General features: G+C 34.5%; 1 protein-coding gene across 1 annotated transcript in view; it reads right to left on the reverse strand.

Moving 5' to 3' along the window:
* The window catches only part of LOC145327195 (uncharacterized), a 146,035-nt gene that overhangs the window by 24,112 nt on the left and 101,476 nt on the right, over nucleotides 1-20,447 (reverse strand). The gene's annotated exons all lie outside the window — the stretch shown is intronic.

The raw sequence follows: 20,447 nt of genomic DNA on the forward strand, positions 1-20,447 counted from the left end.
TTCGTCTGGCATTCCTTCCATTCCTAGCAATTTAGCTATGCCTTTTCTTACTTTCTTTTTTAGTACTCGGGTATTGTATCTTTTTAAATCAAAATTCCCTAGTTTTCCTATTCTAAATAATTGTTCTCTTCTTAAATTTTCGATTCCATAATTTACTGATATACTTATTTTTAGTTGTTCAGATCTGGGTCTATCATTATATTGAGTAGGTGGATTTTCAAAACCGTTATCAAAAATTATTTCCAATATTTGTCTCATAGTGAAAGCTGGGAATGCTGGGTCTGCTATTGCTGGGGGTTTGTTAGAAATTGCGGGGTCAAGACGTGGTTTTTTAGGCTCACTACGCTTTTTTCTAGTAGGACTTTCAGTGGTTATAGGGTTACTAGTAGTAATCATGTCATATAATTCTATAATCAGATCCTCTACGTTAGCTAATTTACATGTAATAGTGCCATTTTTGATTCTATCCAAACTATTTTTTAAGTCTAGTAATCCTATACCAATATGGTTCAGTTGTTCGTTTTGGAAATATCTCCTAGCAATGAATTTAAAAGCTTGCCAAAAGCCATGTTGAATTTGATCTCTAAATATGTTTTTAAACTCTTTTTCCCCTAGAATTTGTATTTTGAATTTTATGACGTCTTGGTAATAAGAAGGGAATCTTTCTACTGGTAGGTAGTGAGATTCCTTGAGAAAACTGACCTGGTCCCCTTGTAAGACACCACTACTAGCCCCAAATAGTAAGGATAGGATTAACAAAATCATTTCCTAAAAGTAAAAAAAGTTTTTTAGTTCTATCGTCTAGTTTTTCATGTAACCACTGAAAGTCGTACATTTTTAATCGTCCTAATTTTTCAATTTATCATAATAAATACGCAATTTTTTGTATACAGTTGCTTTAATCGAATAGTCGGGTGATACCAGACAGTGCAGGTAATCGATCCATAATTTGTTGTAGTCTGATTTGATGTGTAATCCATTGTCTTTTTTCAAATCTAACACATATTTCAGTATTATTTTTTGAGCAGTCTTATTTCCTCCTAGATTTCGGAAGGAGTACGAGAAATTCCTTTTGCACAGTGTTTTCAAAAATTCCATATCTGCACGAAATATTTTGTCTATGTCTAGGTTGATTAGGATGAAATTGGTCCAGTGGCGCAATGGCACCACTCGGACTATTGGTACATTTGATATAGTAAAATGATTTTTTAAATGTAATTGCATTGATGTCACTGTATCATGGATTGTTTTTATATTTTGGGTGTGGTGATCAGGATCTTGGCAACACGTATAGATAAATCTTGGGGAGGTTGGCAGGATCACGATTCTTTCTCTCATTTCTGACCATTCCATCCCTTTTCTCTTGAGATTTTTTATCAGAAACCATAGTAGATTCTTCATACATTGTATGTAGGACATTGTTTTGTTGTTGTCGAAACCGGTTGTATTTTCTGGGTTATGGTGTTCTTTTTTACATTGATTGACAAATAGGGAGTTTCCTGTTAAGTTTAACAGTATTAGTGTGTTTTTATTTATTTCTTTTCTTATGGATTCAAAGAAATTATTTTTTATTTCTCTTTTTCTGGGGGGTAAGTTTGATGAATATAACATCTGTACATTTGTTAGGAAAACAAAAATAAAACCTGCCTTTTCAAGTTCGGACCTTACTCGTTGAAAGTAACTTCCCCCTATGCATATAACTTTTTGCTTTTTATATGCAGGCGCCATCTTTTAATCTCTGATTTATATGCTGTGCTGAAACATAAAAATAATATAATTGCTTTTTAAAATGATATCAATTAATAGATTTATTGAGTATTGGTCCGATCTTTAAAAGGTTTATCTTAATTTATATATAATGTTTTATTAATTTTGATTTATTTTCAGTGTTGCCAAAAGACAAGCTGCAAGCCTTCTCCCGGCGTTTTTCCCTGGCGTTTGGTCAGGTGTTTCATATCCGGTCACGTCCGGGGGGGGCCGCCAACGATCTCCAGCTTGAAGATATCGAAGCCCCTATGAGCAACCCCGCTGTTGAGCGCGAAGCTGCTGTTGTGGAGGGCGCTCCCCCAGCTTATTGTTCTATTATGTGGTAAGTAACTTTTTTAAGTATCGGACTTATTTTAATAAAGTGTTCTCAATAACCCGCTAATTTATCTCTTATTTTAGCGTTTTATTATCTAAAGACATTTTAATAAGAGTTTTTTAATATATTTTTTGGTATTTCTTTACTAATTTATTTATTTTATTTTCAGATTTTTCTGCTTTCCCAGATCCACCTGAAGTATTCTTTGGCCATTTGGCTGTAAGCTAATTTTCCATCTTTTTATCTGCTGTTTAGCAGATTGCGAGGTAATAATTAGTATTTTGATATATATATTGCTTTTTTATTTAGTCAGTGAAATTATACACTGAAATCTTACAGTTTTTGATTAGTTATTGTTATGGATCCCAACTATGTTTACGACGAAGATAGTAGTGAGGAGATTGGTGTTGATCTCCATGATGGTTCGTTGGACTATCACAAAGATTTTTTACGTTGCTTAGAGCCTTCTGTAGTTAATGTTATTTGTAGGTAATGATTATTTTGTACTTTTTTTAGAAGTATTTATAAAAGGAAGAATAATATTATTTATTAATTCTATTTTTTCCTTTTTTAGTCGCTACCAACATCCAGCGCCGCCTGTCTTGTTTAACTGTTCCGAAAGTATCTCGGATTTGAAGGAGGCGCCCGTGAACGGCCTTCGGGCCGCTTGCCCAGCACTCTTGCTGGTTGGGGCTGGCGTTGTGTGTTTTCTTTTGGTTATTGTGGTGAGTACCTTTTATGTTTTTTAAGTTTCAATATATTTGGTTTTTTATAACCTATGGTGCTTTCCTCCCTGTTTTTATTTTAGGGTCTTTGGAAAGTTATTTTTGGTCTATGTTTTGACCTATTGCCCCGTTCTTATCTGTTTATAAGTTTGGGAGCTAGTTGCCCTTTTTGATTTGAGCTAAAAGACCTCTTTTTTCTTTTATTGAGGAATAAGGCCGTATGCATACTTTACCCTTATTTTATTTGAATGAAACTTTAAAGGATTTTTTATTAACCAAAAGATTTAATGTTATTTGCAATGGCAAATACTCTCCCCCTGTGGCAAAAAAAATTACCTTTTAGGGGTATTTTGACGACATATATGTAGCTTTTATATCTCTTTTAATTATTTAAATTCCAGGGATTTAGGGAGGGAGGGTGTATTTTGATAAAAATTATTTTCTATCTATCTTATAAGTGATTATTTGTTCAAGACTAGTAGCGCTTTTTTACTGACATTTTAGAATTTTGACTGACTGAGTATTAGTGATATAGATTTAGTCGAGTGAAAGATAGATAGGGGTTGTTATTTTATTTTATTTGCTGCTTTATTCGGACATTAGTTTGTTGCTATTTTATGTTCCTCTTTGTCTAAGGTTCGGTTATGGTTGGTTGTCCAATAAGAATTCGTTTTAAAGGACAGGTTTAAGAGGTGTATTCGCGAGTTAAATGCACGTGTTTTGTTTATGCGCTTGGGTATTTGGTATAAAAATAGTTTGCTGTTGTTTTGGTTTTATTAGTTGTGGTTTTTTGTTTGAAAATGCTTTTAACAGAGGAGGAGAAAGTTGAAGCTTTTGAGTTGAATAATAGCCAGTTTGAGAGTTTGAGATTGAATTTTATTTTTCTTTTGGATAAATTTCAAGATGAGGCCCGTTATGCTAGTTTTGCTAGATTAAATGATCCAATGTTGCCTATAAGGATTAGGGAAGAATTCTGGAATTCTGGATTCTTTGGTCGTTTGGATAGCCTATATGAGAGATTTCTTGTTCTACAACCAGCATTTGGTGCTGATCGTGAATCCTTTGTTGCTAGTATTAGACCTATTATGGATGGATATAATCAGCTGCGCGATGAATTTGATGCTAATATGATTATAAATTAGTTTGTTCTTTCTTATTAATAAATATGATGTGTTTTATAATTTGTATTTTATTTTTGTGGTTGAGTGTTGTGACGTTTTAATGTTCGGAATTAATTTTATTTGGTTATTATGGTTTAAAATCTACGTATTTTGCTTGTGTTGACAAGTTTTATTGCAAGGATTACATTTTAAGTGCAAGCTAAAATTTTATTTTTGATTTTGCTATTTTTTTTCTATTGCTGTTGTGTGTTAACACTATAAGGATTATAACTTATATCTAGAAGTTTCATAAATCTAACGCTTTTTGAAACAAAATTCTAATTTTACCTATTTATTCTAAGTTTTAAATTTTTTGCTTGTTAATTTGAATTTTTTGATATCGGTGTGTGTGTTTGTAATCTGTATGTGTGTTATTGACAATTTTAAGTATAAATATGAGTTGTGCTTTATGAATTTATCATTCTCTATTGAACTTTGGAATAAAAATGTCTGAGAAGTATTCCATGGATTCGGATGTTTGTTATGAATATGCGTATGAGAGTGCCTGTGATGATTGGGATTTTATTCGAGAATACGAGTTTGGTTGTGCTCGGCAGCAGTTCGAATCTTATTTGGAATATCCTGGTGATGGTATCTGTATCTTGGCTAAAGAATGTTTACGTGAATTGGATGTACTGTTCAACTATTTCAGCTTGAGCCGCCCCATATTCGGAGAAACCAAGGAGGCTTTTGTCCGAAAGATGAAACCTATCTATAAAAAGGTTGCAAAACTGGATCGATTTTTCCGAGATGCTATGGGCTTGGTTGGCCAGAATGTTTATGATATTTGGCAAGAATATTAAAATTTATATTTGTAGTTTAGTTTCAATTTGTAGTGTTTTATAAAATTTATTGTCATAATTTTATGAATAAATTTTGTAATATTTATATATTTGTTGTTTTGTATGCTCGAAAATATTTCTGATCTATTTTGTTTTTGTTCTATGGCTGGTTTATTTATCCTCGCGCGCGCGTATCCTTATCTGGTGTGCTCAGAGTTCTAATGTTTTTTTTGCATTTGGTTTTACTTTTAGTTGGTTAGCGAATATTCAAAAGAATGGCTGCAAGCGAAACTGTTAGATTAATTTGGGAGGATTTGACTAGCGTCATGAGGAATGCACATAGATATCTACAAGCGAGGATTGAGACCTCTGATCCTACCGTTGATAGACAGGAGGTGGTTAGACTATTGGGTGTCCAAGAGACTTTAGTCGCAAGGGTCTTGCTCTGTCGGCCTTTGCCAGGAGAAACTGAAGATGTTCAACTTGCTAAGTTGAAAACCGTAGAAGATGATGTAGAGTTTCACCAGCTACAAGTTTTTCATGTTTAGACAAATTATTTGTGTTTCAAATATACATTAATAAATGTGAAAATTATGTTAACTATTTTATTTTATATGATATTTTTAAGATTTGTTTTGCTTTAGTAATTTTGCCGCCTCTTTTGTTGTTAGCTGCCCGCAGCTGCTCTGTAGATTAGTTAATATCTTAATCGGTTTAAAAAGGGGTGTTTTTTATTTCTCCAGGTGTATTAAGTCTTTGTTATTTGGCGCGCTTAATTTGCGCGCGAATTGGTTTATATTTGTGTTTTAGTTGATGTTTGCTTGGTTTGTTTTGTTTAATTTCAGTTGTGTTTGGTTGCTTATTGCGAAAATGCCTACATTTGCTGGTCGTGAGGCTTTAAAAGTTATTTATGGCGATTTCACTAGAAATATAGCCAAAATTGTGGTGGGTCTACAAAACGGCGAATACGGAGATTTAGCTTCTCAAATTGATCGCAATAATTTTAGAAGAGAGTTGCTGGATCTAGAGTTTGAATGGGTCATTCGTTTCACACCAGATGATACTAAGCCTGCTACGTTTGCCGATGATTTTATCGAGTATTCGAATGATTATGTTGATTATATTCGTCGAAGACTCGATTCAATTTCCAACAGGATCTGTGCGGAAACCAGCGGTAGCTTTCCTTGATTTCGAAATATTGTTCTTATTGATTCCAAATTAATTTTTTCAATAAATTGTGGAAAATTGTTTTTTATTTGTTTTAAACGGCGTAATAATTTATTAATATTTTTTATTAAAGGTTAGATTTATTTTATATTGTAATATTTGTATTGGAAGGATTGTAATTTTAGGCTTGCCGCTGTAATTTAGCGCATTATCATGCAGCATTCTATTAGCCAATAGGAATTGATTAATGACAGGTTAATGATGTTTACTCGTGAGCTTGATTCGTATCCCTAGCTTAGTGTACTTGGTTATTTTGGTATAAAATGAATGGTTATTATGGTATTTTAATCAGTTATATTTTCTGTTTGAAAGATGTCATTTGCAGAAAATGTGCTGGAAAATTCTCAAGCCTTGCTTGTAAATAATCTTAATTTTGAGAATATGCAGAATCATATTAAGGTTTTATTGGATAAAGTGTTGGATGAAGTTAAATATGAGAGTGTGACCAGGTTCAACAATCCTGAATTGCCTATGAGAGTTAGGGAAGGTTTCCTTATTGGATTTCATGAACGTTTGGAACGCCTATATAGTGTTTTTCTCTCCCAATATCCCAGCTATGGTGACGACCGTGAGACTGTTGTCGTTCGCATGAGACCTATTCTCGATGAATATTTACGCCTACGCGAAGAATTTTTTATTAATATGATTATTAATTAATTTGTTACTTTTTGTTAATAAAAATTGTATTTTGTATTTTTGATGTTTTATCTAGGCTAAGTGTATTTGCGTGTGTGCGTGTGCTTGCGCAACACGGGTGGTGTGTGTGTGTGTGTGTGTGTGTCCCTCAGTGACCTTCTGAGATGTACTTTACTGCTAATTGGCTTGTGTGTGCGTATGCCTATATGGCACTGGGGTGTGTGTATCCCTAACTGAGTGGTGTGACGCACACACACCAGCAGACTAGGCTGTGTGAGTGTGTTTCAAAAGATTCGCAAGTTGGACTTCAAAATAAGCAAGCTGGCGTCATACTTATTCTAATTTGCATTATTTAAATTAAATTGAAAATCATCCTAGGTCTGTTTATGTTTAAATTTGACATGTGTCAACTTTTTTCAACACTTTATTTGTTCTTACAAAAGGGAAATATTAATAAATGAAAATAGTTTCGGAGCGAAGCTTTACTTAAATTAGCTTTTTACGTACGTCAATATAGATTTTTTGTAGTAAATAGAACTTTTTTTATTTTAATTATTACTTTTTCATAGAAAACTATTTTTGGATTGGTCCTTTAACGTTTTACTTAGGTATTAATGCATATTTAAGATAGACCTATCAACTAAATTTTTTGGAAGTAAGCTACTCTACAATTTTGCGTTTTCGTTTTTAATATCAATTCTATTTTTCTGGGAGCGGAGCTTTTCTAGGCATCAGCCGCACATTCTACTGCTACGATTTTATTTATTTTGAGGCAAAACCTACTATTGTCGCTTAGAAACTTTTTAGATTTTTTCTCGTTTTCCTAAATATAGAATCAAGATTTCAATTAATTTTTTAATCTACTTATCCCTATCTTTTTTAAATAGAGTTTACCAATCATTCATAATTATTTTTAAGCGATACATTAACTCATTTTGTGCTTATTGATTATAATATATTTTGATTATATAGAGATTAACATATAAAGATTATAATATTAATATGGCTAAATAAGATTAAATAAGGATAATACGGTTAAATATAGGTATCATGAATAAGGATTAAATATGTTGCTATTCTAAACTAATATCTAAGTGGATGGGTATTAATTTTCTTAACCATCGTGGTTTCTAGGGGCGGAGTCATAGCGTGGCATTGGTTGAACCGAGGCACAGCGGCGACGTCCTGCTCCTCTATCAAGTTGTAGGCGAAGGTCTCCCCTAGTAGGCCAGGCTCTGAAACCCCATGCTGGTAGTCCACTTGGCCTTTGTTGTTGTTCTCTAGGATACTCTCCAAGTAGGTTACGAGCATCGTGCTGGTAATGGTTAGCACGGCGTTCTTGCAGTTGTTGGTAACGTCTATCTCGTCTGTCTTGGTTGCGGTGAGCACGGTGATCTTCATGTTCTCGAGGTTGTCGGCGACCGAGGCTTTGAAGTCGGCTTCCTTCGTGATGGGGGAGCTCGTGTCGTTCTCTCTGAAACCGGCTAGGTTTATCTCTCCCCTCCCATACTGCAGAGTCCCATTCCCTGATGGCTAAGTGATATTTGTTGATAGAATGGTCGATGCTGGCCACATGGTCAAGGAAAACTTTGGTCAGCCTTTCACTCCGTGGGGACTCGCGGAACCAAGCGATCAAATTTTTCAAGAAGGCTTTCCATTCGCCGTTCTTTCGAATTTGATCGCTCAGCTGGTCATGAAATATCTCATCACAGGTGGCGCTTTGGACCCACTTCAAGTCCCTGAACATAGCGTTGAAGTAGAAAATATAATCATAGCAAAGTACAATCACATCCTCTTGTTTCATATCAGCATCCACTAGTTCCATGAGTTTTTTCTTAGGAAAGCATCTAAAAAGTTCTGGTGAATTCACAACTATCATTGTTTTTCACTTAGAGTTTAAGTATTGTCTTTATTTTCTGATGTTTTACTGAAAATAATTTGTGTAGTTTATTTAAGTGAATGATTGGTTAACTACTCTAAAGAGTTTTGTTGCCCTAAATTTAACCCAATTTGTGCGGCTAAACTTAAAATGATTCTTCTCAAATAAGGGCGTGCCATACGTTGATAGTTTAACTCCATATATCGATAAAAACGTGCGTCTGATTCCTGTGTAGCTTCTCTCCTTTTTAATTTCTTACAAGCTCTGCATAGACAGATTTTGGCTTGGATGATTGCGTTGTACAATAAATCCAACTGTCGAATTATTCTTACTAACTCCCAATATATACTCATGCGATCAGGGGACACTACTTGTTTGCTTTTTATTATGTCTATTGTTTTTGAATGACACATGTTACATTTATTCTAACAAATGTGTTTTTTAATCACTTATTTTATTAATTGTATTTTTTATTTTCAGGTGACCTGTATTTGTAACTCCCTCAGCCTTTGGTGTGACTTGAGGAATGTTCGCCAGCTGTTGAAGAGATCTAAAACCGAAGAGGAGGGGTTAAAAATTCGCTATAGAATCTTGAATACCAAAACCCAACGCCTTAGAGTAGAGTGTTTGAGGTTGCGAACTGAAATGCATGCTTACCAGCGACGTTATAACGTGGCTAAACAAAAGATGGATCTAATCCCGTCGTCGCTGCGCGACCCTACTCCAAGATCTCTGCCTTGTTTGTGCCCCATCGGAACCCGAAGCCTTCCCACCTCGCTCCAGGACATCTGCCTGTCTGGCTCGTGGCTGGAGCTGGATGTTTACAGCGAGGTCCAAGATGCTGTTACAAAACAAGGAACTGATGGACAAGATTTTCCCTTGGAGTCCGATGAGCTTGAGCTTTCCGAAATTGGCCGCAGTGACGAAAGGTGGGTTTTTAAATATTAAAGGAGAATAGCTACTATATAACTAGGATATTTGTCTTTCTTTAATTTAGCTAAGATTAAATACTTGACAGTGAATCTACTCTAGAACTAGATTTGTCGTCTGATATACTTCTCAGTATTCTATTTGCTTTATTTATTTTGTTAAATTTTCGGATATCCCGCAAGGTCAACACCTTAAAGTGTTTAGCAACCTTTCTGGGTAATTGATAATCGCCTATTAAATCCTCACGCAGTATTTTTATTTGCGTGGGGTTCACTTTCTTTGTAGAAGTGCTCCAGATATTTTTTATCGTAATTAGGGGTGTTCCTATATGAAGTATTACCCATACTATTAAATCAAAAACTGGTTTATTTTTTGCGTAGTATTTCTTTTTTAGATGGTCACGGCGCAGCACGCAAAACTGCCCCACTTTATAGTTATGGTCATGTCTATTCTTGTTAAGTTTTTTCAACAATTTTTCTTGTCTGTTGAAAATAAATTCTTGTGTTTCATCATGCAATTGCTTAAAAGGAATCTGATAATCCTCAAATCTCTTGGATAGAGATTTGGGGTCGAATGAGAAATTAGGTCTAAATAAATTATCATTTTGCACTATCCCACCTTCAAAACCATACAAACTAAGGTAATGGAGGTTATAGGGACTTAGCTTTGTTCCTATTAATTTTATTGTATTTACTATATGTATTACTGTGCTTAATGCTGTTTTAATTTTTACTTCTGCGGCATGTGCCCTTGCAATTCGCACTAAATTTTGGATTACTTTAATCCTGTTTTCGATATTTCCGCGCGAAGCACTTTTATAAGCAGCACTATCTAAAAATCTTGAGCCTATTTTTCTTAAAAATAAATGACTTTTTGAATTTTTGATGTTCTTGCCGTTGTCGGCCCAAAAGTTTTTGACATGTCCATGCAATAGAATGTACTGGCTTATGCCATTCTCAATGTCTTCGTAGTTTAGGTCTGGTAGGTAATGCAGTGTAATATACTGGGTGGCAACATCCATAAAGACAAGTATTCCTTTTATTCCATCTATTTTTGATTTCTTACTAAATTCTAATATGTCCATTGCCACCACAGTATTTCTAAATTTATTATTTCTATTAATTGAGGTTAATCTCTTTAATCTTAAGTGATTATTTTTGGATTTTATGCATGTACAACATAAGCCTATATGGGCTTCAATTATTTTCCGCAATTTTGATTTATATTGTACATAAAATGTAGATGTTATATTATCACGAACCCTTTTCACCCCTGCATGTACCATATCACGATGCATACTTCCAGCAATATAGCCATAAAGAGGGTAGGGTAGAATTAATAAATTTTGCTTATACTTTAATGTCGTTGGATTGACGTCATCTGACAAATTTTCTTTTATTTGTAATTGTATAAAGGTAGACTTTTCAAAAATTCGCAGCCTTTCAAAAGTAGCATTTGCATTTGGTAATAATATTATGCTTTCTTCATATTCGGTGTGACTTTCAGTTTTATTTGACAGATTTTGTTCATTATCATGGGGTTGATTTAGAAATTCATTTACTATTTCTTTTCTCATTTTTTCCCTTTCTTCCCTGTCAGGTTTTTTATTGAGTTGTTGTTCAAAATGTGCCATTTTGTCTGCCATAGCCTGATTTGAACTATGTCCTACTGTACTGTGTTCTTGTGTATTTAATAGGACTTCAGAAAATGATTTTTTTGTATCAATGCTTATCCCTAAATCCTCAGTGTTTTCAACATTTAAATTTATTTTTGAACTCGTGTTAACATTTTGTTCAATAGGGTCAGGAGTCAGGGGATCTATATTATTAAAATTTATTGATTCATTATCTGCAAGATTACTTATTGGATTTTCTATTACTTTTTGCTCTTCGTCAGGGAGAATTGGAATAGGATCATTTATAATAAATTGTTCATCTACGGGCACAATATCTATTGGATTATTATCCTCAATTGTTATAGGAATTGGGTCATTAAAAAGTTGTTGTTTTTTATCTGAGTCTGTATCCTTAACCCCTGAATCAAAATTAACATTTTGGTCATCAATTTGATTTGAGCTCTTTTCAACATGTGTCTTATTGTCTGATGTCTCGGGGACAGGGATAGGTATACTAGTACTTTCATGTTGCACATTAATATTTTCTTCGGACGGATTTTTAGCAGGGACAGGAGGCAAAACTTGTTCTAGTAATTTTTCTGCTAAAGCTTTTGATTCTTGCAATTCCTTTTTACTGGGCTTTTTGGTTTTATCCTTTTTTGCCCTTTTATTGCGGGTTGTTAATTCCTCATATTTCTTAAGAACTTCGTCAGCTTTGCCTCTAGTTACTGCTAAAATTTGTACATCCGTGTCCTTGTTTATAAAGTTTTCTTTGTCCCTAATAATGGGTGCTGCATCAAAAATAGCAAAATTTTCCCCTTGATATACAGGCTTTATTTCCTCCACCTGAAAGTCAAGTCTTTCAGTAGCATGGGGCATTAAGCGGCTAATAAAATCGGCCAGCTGTTCGTCTGTCCGAATAGATAGAAAGGAAACCATTTTTCCAAACCAATAGAGAATTTTTTGACTCAAGTAATCAAGCTTACTCTTACGATTCTCAATTTTCTTGTTTCTAAGGATCTTATAACATGCCACATTGTCTGTCAGTATTAATGTCCTTGTACCTTTGATCTCCACCTCAAAGAAGGTGAGGCCCTCGTATATGGCCAGGATCTCTAGGTACACTATACCTGTGGTCTCCATAACTTTGGGGGCCACGGTTTTTGAGAAAAACCCTAATATTTTTCCTCTCACATTAATATCATTTAAATTATTTTTCATGCTTTTTTCGAGGAACGTATAAACTTCTCTGTCACTGACGTCTAGATTCTGAACTGTCTTTTTATATTTTCTCTGTTTTATTTCAAAATTTTCTTTTACTCCCAAATAATAAAAATTGTCATTATTAACAAAAATTATAATTTCAGAGTTGGAGGATTCGGTGAACCGCTGGTAGAGCAAGTTCTCGAGGATGGATCCGTCCTTGCTTGACAGGTAAATTATTCGAAGTTTATGTTTCGAAAACATTGAAAAAGCATAGAATAGGAATGTCTGAACGTATGGATTATTTAATGATAGAGCCCCTGCTCTAAGTAGATTTATTTTTTCTACAAATATTTTATTCATTTCTTTTTTAGTCCTTACAACATCGTCAGATGTGACTTCCAAGAGATAGCTTAATTGTGAATACATTGTAAAATTATTTGAAAAAATTTTATACCAATTTTCATATGAATTTGAAAAATCTAGTTTTAAGAAGATTGATATTTGATAAAATAAGTTTAGATAATTTGATTCTTTAAAAAGTACCCCTATCTCTTCATGGCCGTTAAAATATGCTTTTAGTTCAGCAGGCATGTCCATAAAATTAGGCAGCTCGGATTGAAAAAGGTCTTTAATTTCAAATCCTAGCAAGCTGGAACCTATGGCATGCTTGCTGGCGTCAGTGTATAACATCTGAAAGTCTATATTTCTTGCTGATTCATTGCTGAGATTATCAGATGCAAGTATTTCTTTGATTTTATTGAAATGAAAATCGGCTTCTTCATTCCAATCAAAATTTCTTACTTGGGGGAACAAAGCATTCATATGTCCATGGATAGGTAGGGGCAAAAGTGATCTATAGTATTGAAGATTTCCTATAAATGATTGAAGTTCTTTTAATGTTTTTGGAGCCTTTAGTTGCATTATATATTTGACCTTTTTGTCAGGGATGGTAATCCGTCCCTGGCCTATTTCATAGCCCAGTACAACTACTTTATCTTTGTTTAAGTCTGTACAGAAAGTACATTTGTCCAAATTTAATTTTAAATTTAGCCTATTAAGGCGGGATAGAAAAGTTTCTAGTTTGGCGAGGTGGTCCTCGATGTCTTCTTCATACCATGAGAAGATTGAGAGGTCATCGAACCAAACTAGCAACAATTCTATTATGTCATTAATTTTTAAGTCATTTAAATGAATATTTGATAATATATAATGCAACAAAAGGCTGGGTGTTCCCGCATAGCCTGTGATGGCTCTCTTGAAGCGGAAACACCCAAAGCTGGTCACAATGCAGGACACTCCTGAATCAAGAACTTTTTGGGATAGTTTAAGATTATAAAATGCATTTTTAATATCTACAAAAGTCCCATATCTTACTTTAGGTAGCAGATTTTTTAGCGTATTCATCGGATCCATTGTGATCGATGATACGCTGTAAGGAATACTAGCATTTACCCCCCTAGAGTCAATGATTATGCGTGGTGGCGCCTGTTTATCCTTGCGGGTCGTAAGGAAAACAGGTGACCCAAACTGCTGGCTGGGTGGGGAGCATTCTATAATGTCCATTTTTAAGCATAGGTCTATGAAATATCTAAGATGGAGCGTATCTGTTAGGGAGAGATTATAGATTTTAGTATTCTTATCATAATTTTCAGGGCAAGGGAAATCCATTTCTTCAATGCTTTCCCCAATATCGAAGTTGTGGGACGCCCCACTTTCAAATTTTAATAAAAGATTAGCTACTCTTTGTTTTACATTTTGGTCTTCTATGTAGCTTAATTTTCCTAATATTTGTTCTAAGGTTAATGGTGGTGGGGGTAGTGGCGCAGTCAACTCAATTCCCTCTTTATTATCCCCAAAAATATCTGCTATTTCTTCGAGACTTAATTCATTTTCTGGTTGTATTGTATTTACACTATTTATTTTAATAATCTTATCTATGTTAACATATGTTTTATCATTCTTAAAAACATCAACTTTAGAGCGGGGCTTTATACGTTTTTTAGCACTATTTTAAATGGTATTTTATCTAATAATTTATTTACAATATTTTTTACTTTATTCTTAATATATTTTATTATATTTAGGATGGGTTTAATTAGATAATCGCGCGTCTTTGACAGAATATTGGAACCTTTTTTTATTTTATTAAGCTGCTCTTTAATTCCATTGTTTCCTCTCAAGACAGCGATTGATTTAATTGAACCCATTTTAGGTGCTTTAAAACCTTTTAATTCTAAATTTTTGTCTTTTTCAGGTTGGCAAGGCAGGAGAGAGATCAGAAACCCGCCTGGTTTGATGATAAGAGGATTTTCTCCTACATTTTCACAGTACACCGCGAGTTTATTTTCCCCTGTCCTGGTTATTGAGTACATTTTATATTTTATTTTAATTTGTGTATACATGTTTGAAAGGTGTGGGATGAAGTGTTCTTGGTTTGGGTCTTTATCTTTAACTTCCAGTTCTATTAGTTTTTCTTCTCCCTTTGCTAGTTCTAATTTTTTGATATTGACAGCAAAGGGGTTTTTTACCTTCTTTCTGTTAGGGTTTATTTCTATGTAGACCTTTTGCCCCTTTACCTGCATGCCTATATTACAAGTAATCAAAAACGGGCGTCCTAATAGGCAAATATTTTTTTCTTTAAGTACATGGAAGTCCAAGAACACTTTTCCCACCCCTTCGAACTCAACCCCTAGGCGTCGGGCATCAATGACGCTTATCGCTTTGCCTTCTACTGAAGACAAACGGTAGGCTGAGCACAGCTCCATCTCGTGGTAATTAGGCAGCACTTTTAGTAAGATATTTTCTGAAACGCAGTTTACTGCGGCCCCAGTGTCAAGTTCAAAAATTATTTTGCTGCCATTAATTGCCACGGGAATTTGGATCTTGTCCAGCACGCCTAGGTGGCTTTGAATCGCTTTAATTTCGAGATTTGTTTCTAATTTGTCTATATCTATTATGTCGGTTGTCCTCTCAGCCAGCAGTTGCAGGAAATATCTCCCATTGGGTATATTGACATATAGGAAAATTATCGTCAACAGCCCATATGGAGCAAGATAATTTCCCAACAACATGGCTGTGAGCACAATCATAATAAGTGTCATAATTTTATTTTGGTTTGGGTATTCGTGTAAATAACTCAAAAACGATATTGTTTTTGCGATTTTTACACGATTCTCCAATGATAATTCATTTTTAAAATAATGTTTCTTATGTTTTATTCTGCTTTCAGACTCATCATCAGGTTCTAAAAATGACTGTTCAATGTTTCCGGCTTTATGTTCTTGCCTAGCAGACGCTGCATTATCAAATTCGTCCAGGTAAAAACAGCCGCTAGCGATAGTTTCAACTTCAGTCTGTTCGTCTGTTTTTATTTTGTTTGCCATATCTATTTTAGCTATGGTTTGATTGATATTCAATAAGTGTTCCTCTACAGATTTATCTCCCCGGTACTCGAAATTTTCAAATATTTTTTCTAATCCGGATTCGGAGATTGATGGGGGATTTTTTTCATCCTCATCTGAGCTAAAATCGCTACTATCTAAGTCACTTAAGTCTGATATAGAGTCTTTGTCACTGTCTAATTCGATTTTTTCGATTTCGGCCATGATTTCAGCCCTAGTTAATCCTGTAATATCTGTTAATAGATCGTTTTCATCTATATCATATTCAGGGGTATCTTCCATTGAAGGGTTTTCTTCGGAAAGAATTTTTAAGTCATTTTCTTCAATAGATTGGGTATCATCAGAATTACTACTAACATTTTTTATTTCTATTTTAGGATATAGCGTTGTGTGTTCAAGTATGGTGTTATTGGCTTTATCTTCGCTCAAAATGGGTAAGTTGCTACTATTGCTGTCATTAATTGGTTCATTTTCTGATTCTTTAAGCTCTTGTAGTTTTTCGGATATACCCTTTTTTACAATTTCTTTGACAGGTATGGTTTCTGTCAAATTGATATCTAATATTTGGTCCTTATTTATACTATTACTATTTACAATATCACAGCTGTTACCTTCATTTAAGCTGCCAGGGGCTGCTGATTTATTATTTACAGATTCATCTTGAATATCATAATTAAGTGGGATATTTACAGGGTTATTTTGTTTGTCTTTATTGGTTGAACATTCCAGTAGTTTAATTTCTTGATTTTCATTATTTATTTCTGTTTTTAGAGTGAGTGTAACTGCCACTGGAATGGATATTTGATGTTTGTTTATAGCAGGTGAGTTTTTCCCTTTGTCAGGGGCGCCGGGTATTTCCCAAGAGTCCGTATTATGTATTTTATTGATTTCTTGAGAAGTACTCGGCGGCCTTAGCCGTTTTTTTCCGCTGGCAGTGGTAAAGTACACGCTGCCAGTGGATGATGGCGTCTCGTTATCCCATAATGTAGGCATCTAGGGCATTGTTCTTGGGCCGGTGTCACATTGGGGTAATAGTGACAATCGGCACTACCATGGGTGTCAGAATTACATAGTAGGCAAACGATACGATTGGCCAATTCCTTCTCTTTTTTCTTTTTGTCCCACCATTCCCCATTAGCTTTCCTAATAGCAGGGTCTGGGTGTTTAAGACAATGTTTGCTATAATGTCCTTTTTTGCAATGTTCGCAAACAGGTTTAGGTTTTGTAGATACATCTTTAGCATTTTTATCATTTTGTTGTCCTTTGTTTTTGCCATTATCTTTTGGTGTCTCTTTTTTGGCTGTTAGGGAATTTAGGCGATTTTTTCCTAATTGATTAACATTCCCGTTTTTCTGTTTTTCCATCCTTCTTTTTCTGTCCACAGCTGCATGATAATAGCTGCGATTATTGCTAAACCAGTTTAGTATTGTCTCTTTTGTGCAATGTGGTATATTTGTCGTTGCCAAAAATGCAGATTGCAAATATTGCGGTACCAGATAAAAACACACTTTTTCTCTAAGTTTAGCCATTTGATTTTCGTGGGAATTTCCCGTTTTTTGCAACATTGCAGCTAGATTTATGACAGCTTTGTTAGGTCTGTCCTCGTCCTCTGCCGTTATCCTATAGGTGTGGAAACGCCTTTCGTAATCCTGTGGCCCAAGTATTTCGGCACCTATGGTAGTTAGGATGGCTTTTACAAAATCCTGTGCACTTAGCACATTAGGATCTATTTCTAGCATGTCCAGTTTGTTCCTTGATTCTGGGTTAAAATAGTGGATTATTATGTTGTTGTAGGAACTATGGGTGAATGGTTTTATATATGTTTCTAGATATTTAAAAGTGTTGAAGAAAGTAAAAGGATTTGTTTGTTCCCCGTATAGATTGGGTATTTTGCCAAGATATTTTATTTGGCGAAAAATGCGCTCATGTTCTGCGATACCCCATACTAGATTGTTTGGGATAAGTTTCATGATTTTTTTAATATTTAGATCTGTATGGCTGGGTGAATCTTGGAGAAGGAGCCTCAACTTATCCATCTGTTCAGAGGTTAGTTTATTTTCTAATAAGTTCATTTCGTTCATTTCCTCTCTATTTCTATTATCTCTATTGTTAGAGGATGTTCGTCTGTCCCAATCTGATTCCGTATCAGATGAACTGGAACTTGAACTTGAACTTGATGTTGGACTATTACTGTCTCTGTGTTTATTCTTTCTCTTTGGCATTGAGAAGTTTTTATCGTCTTTCCTTCTGTCCTCTTTGTCGCTATCGCTTTGTTTGTCTTTTTGTTTGTGACGGTGTTCATGATGTTTGTGATGTCGCCTATCCTCAAAGCCATGAGGATTGAGAGGATCATAGTGTCTGTATTTTTTATCTTTGTGTTTTTTATTTTTATGTTTTTCTGAATAATCGCTAGATTCAGATTCATATTCTGGTGGATCTGATGATGGTTTATTTTCTTTTTTATTTTTAGGCTTTGTGCCTGTTTGTTCTTGCTTTATTGTTTGTATATTATGCTCTATCTCATTTTGGGGGTTGAAATGTAATTGTGGCCTATGCAAGATTCTATTTCTGCGTCTGTTATTTAAAACAAACATGGCTGGAATAGTGTGAACCTCAGGCTCAGTTTGAATTCGAGGTATTTCCTCAATTTGATCATTTATATTTTCTAAGTGTAAATACTGCTGTTCAGTATTATCTAAGTTAGGTTGATATTCAGGGTTGTATGGTGGAGGATTTAATACATCCTCGTCTATATTATCAATAATATTATCTTCCATTTTCAGGACATATATTCGAGGCTATATTCGAGGCTAGAAGAAAAGGATGTTAACTCTGACTATGGATATCTAGCGGTAAGACTTATTTAGTGGCTTTATAGCCCTCTCCCCCCCTAAAGGAAAAGTTAAATCTTACCTGGGTTTATCCGGTAACGGAACCAACTTATGGGTCGCCTCCGGGTTCCAGGGACAAATGCAGTCCTTTATCACAGAACCACAATCTCTCACCAGTGTCTCCTTTCCAGATCAGCGACGCACTAATCCCTGTTTTGTCAAATATATTCAACCTTAGAATGGTGATACTATTTTACACCGATCCTAAACCCAAATATATTTAAGGGACAATCTTTGCCTATAAGCCCTATTCCGAAAATGGCATTAGAATATTATTGATAACTTTATACTGTTATTTTATTCTAAGAATCCTTTTGTTCCTAGGTAGCTAACTCTGCCAACACTTTTGGACTGGAAGGATCTGTTGTGATTACTAGAGCCATGCGAACACAGCTACAACATTCCGTTCTGCTGCCTACAGCCCCGTGAGGCGTGAGATTCTTTGTTAGGTACCTTTGTCAGGTAAGAAAATCACTAGGTCTAGCTAAGAACCGATCTTCCAGAGTATTAACAAAGCAAAACTACCTTTAAGACGTGAACTTATTCAAAGTTCTAATCCGAAAATGTTAAATTGTCCGAATAGATAACGATCTCCAACTTTCCTATACTTCAGAAGCTGGGGGAGGATACAGTTGTTAGTATCGGCCGTCAGATAGCGTGCTATCATCAACCGTTGGTAGCCGAGCCACCACTGTACCTTCCCTGTGTTATTCCTATTTAGCCCCGTAGTGACTTGCGACTTGCTGGTACCTAGTACCGCGCTATAGGAGTTCTCTTCAGAAGAAAATTTGGAGATAACTATCCGTCCGGATACCTAAGCTTTTAGGCCCTAAGGAGGCCCTATTCTTAAATTTATCTCAATTGACCAACACCAAAATGATATTCTATAATTTATTTAACAAAGTATTATGAATTTATCTAACAAAACTTTTTACTTTTTAGGTGTGTTCCAAATGTAAAATCCTAAGTTTGAGCCGCCAAGACTCTCAAGAAAATTCCAAAGAAAGAGAAGGGAGTCTTCCCTTAAATTTTAGAAATTTCAAATAGAGTTTGTGTGATATATAAATTCCGTGAAACGACTGACTTTTTCTCTCTTCCAGGTTCACTTTTATAGGCCTGAGACCTATGCAAAAAGGAGAGACAAAAAGAATGACTTTTATTTTTGTGTTGATTTCATGTTTAATTAAAAATTGGCGACCTGATTTTTAAGATTTTGCATTTAATAGTGTGGGTATAATTCAACTAAATCTCAATATTCATTTCATAAATAAGATCACATTTTATTTTATTTTACATCAAGAATACATTAAACTATTGGTTTCGAATTAGTTTTTTCTAATAATGTTTTTTCAATGTCTTCTTTAATTTTTTCAGATTTTCATTCTTTTAAATTTAGTTTTTATCACGAAACCTCTAATTTTATGATTCTTGTGTTGTTTTACTAATTTTAATTTATATTGACAATATTTGCTAATAATTTTTTAGCTGTACTATGACCATTCTATTAAAAGGGTTATGTTCTCTAATATTATCTTTTAGGGTCTTCGTTTTATAGATCTTATTTCCCCATTTTAATAGATAGGTCTTTATACAAGCTTTTTTACTTAAAAGTTATATTAAATTGTTTTAAGTTTGTCTAATTTTGATAATATTTTTATAATCTTTTACTTTCGCTAGAATAAATGCATAATTTAAGGTATGGGTTGGCTTTTTCCCAGTAAAGCTACTCTACAAGTCATTCATAGAATCGGTTTAGGGGAAAAGGACGAACCAAAGTAAAAAAATCAACATGTTTAAGATGGACGTACGGACATTTTGGTGATGATTATAGAGTTGCTACGCTTTCTAAATCGTACCTAACTATTAAAGGAATCACCATGCAAAATTTGAAATCGATAGGACAATTATAACA

Source organism: Acartia tonsa, chromosome 8 (genome assembly GCF_053477335.1).
Source record: "Acartia tonsa isolate MP-2025a chromosome 8, ASM5347733v1, whole genome shotgun sequence".
In the NCBI taxonomy this organism is placed as follows: Eukaryota; Metazoa; Arthropoda; class Copepoda; order Calanoida; family Acartiidae; genus Acartia; species Acartia tonsa.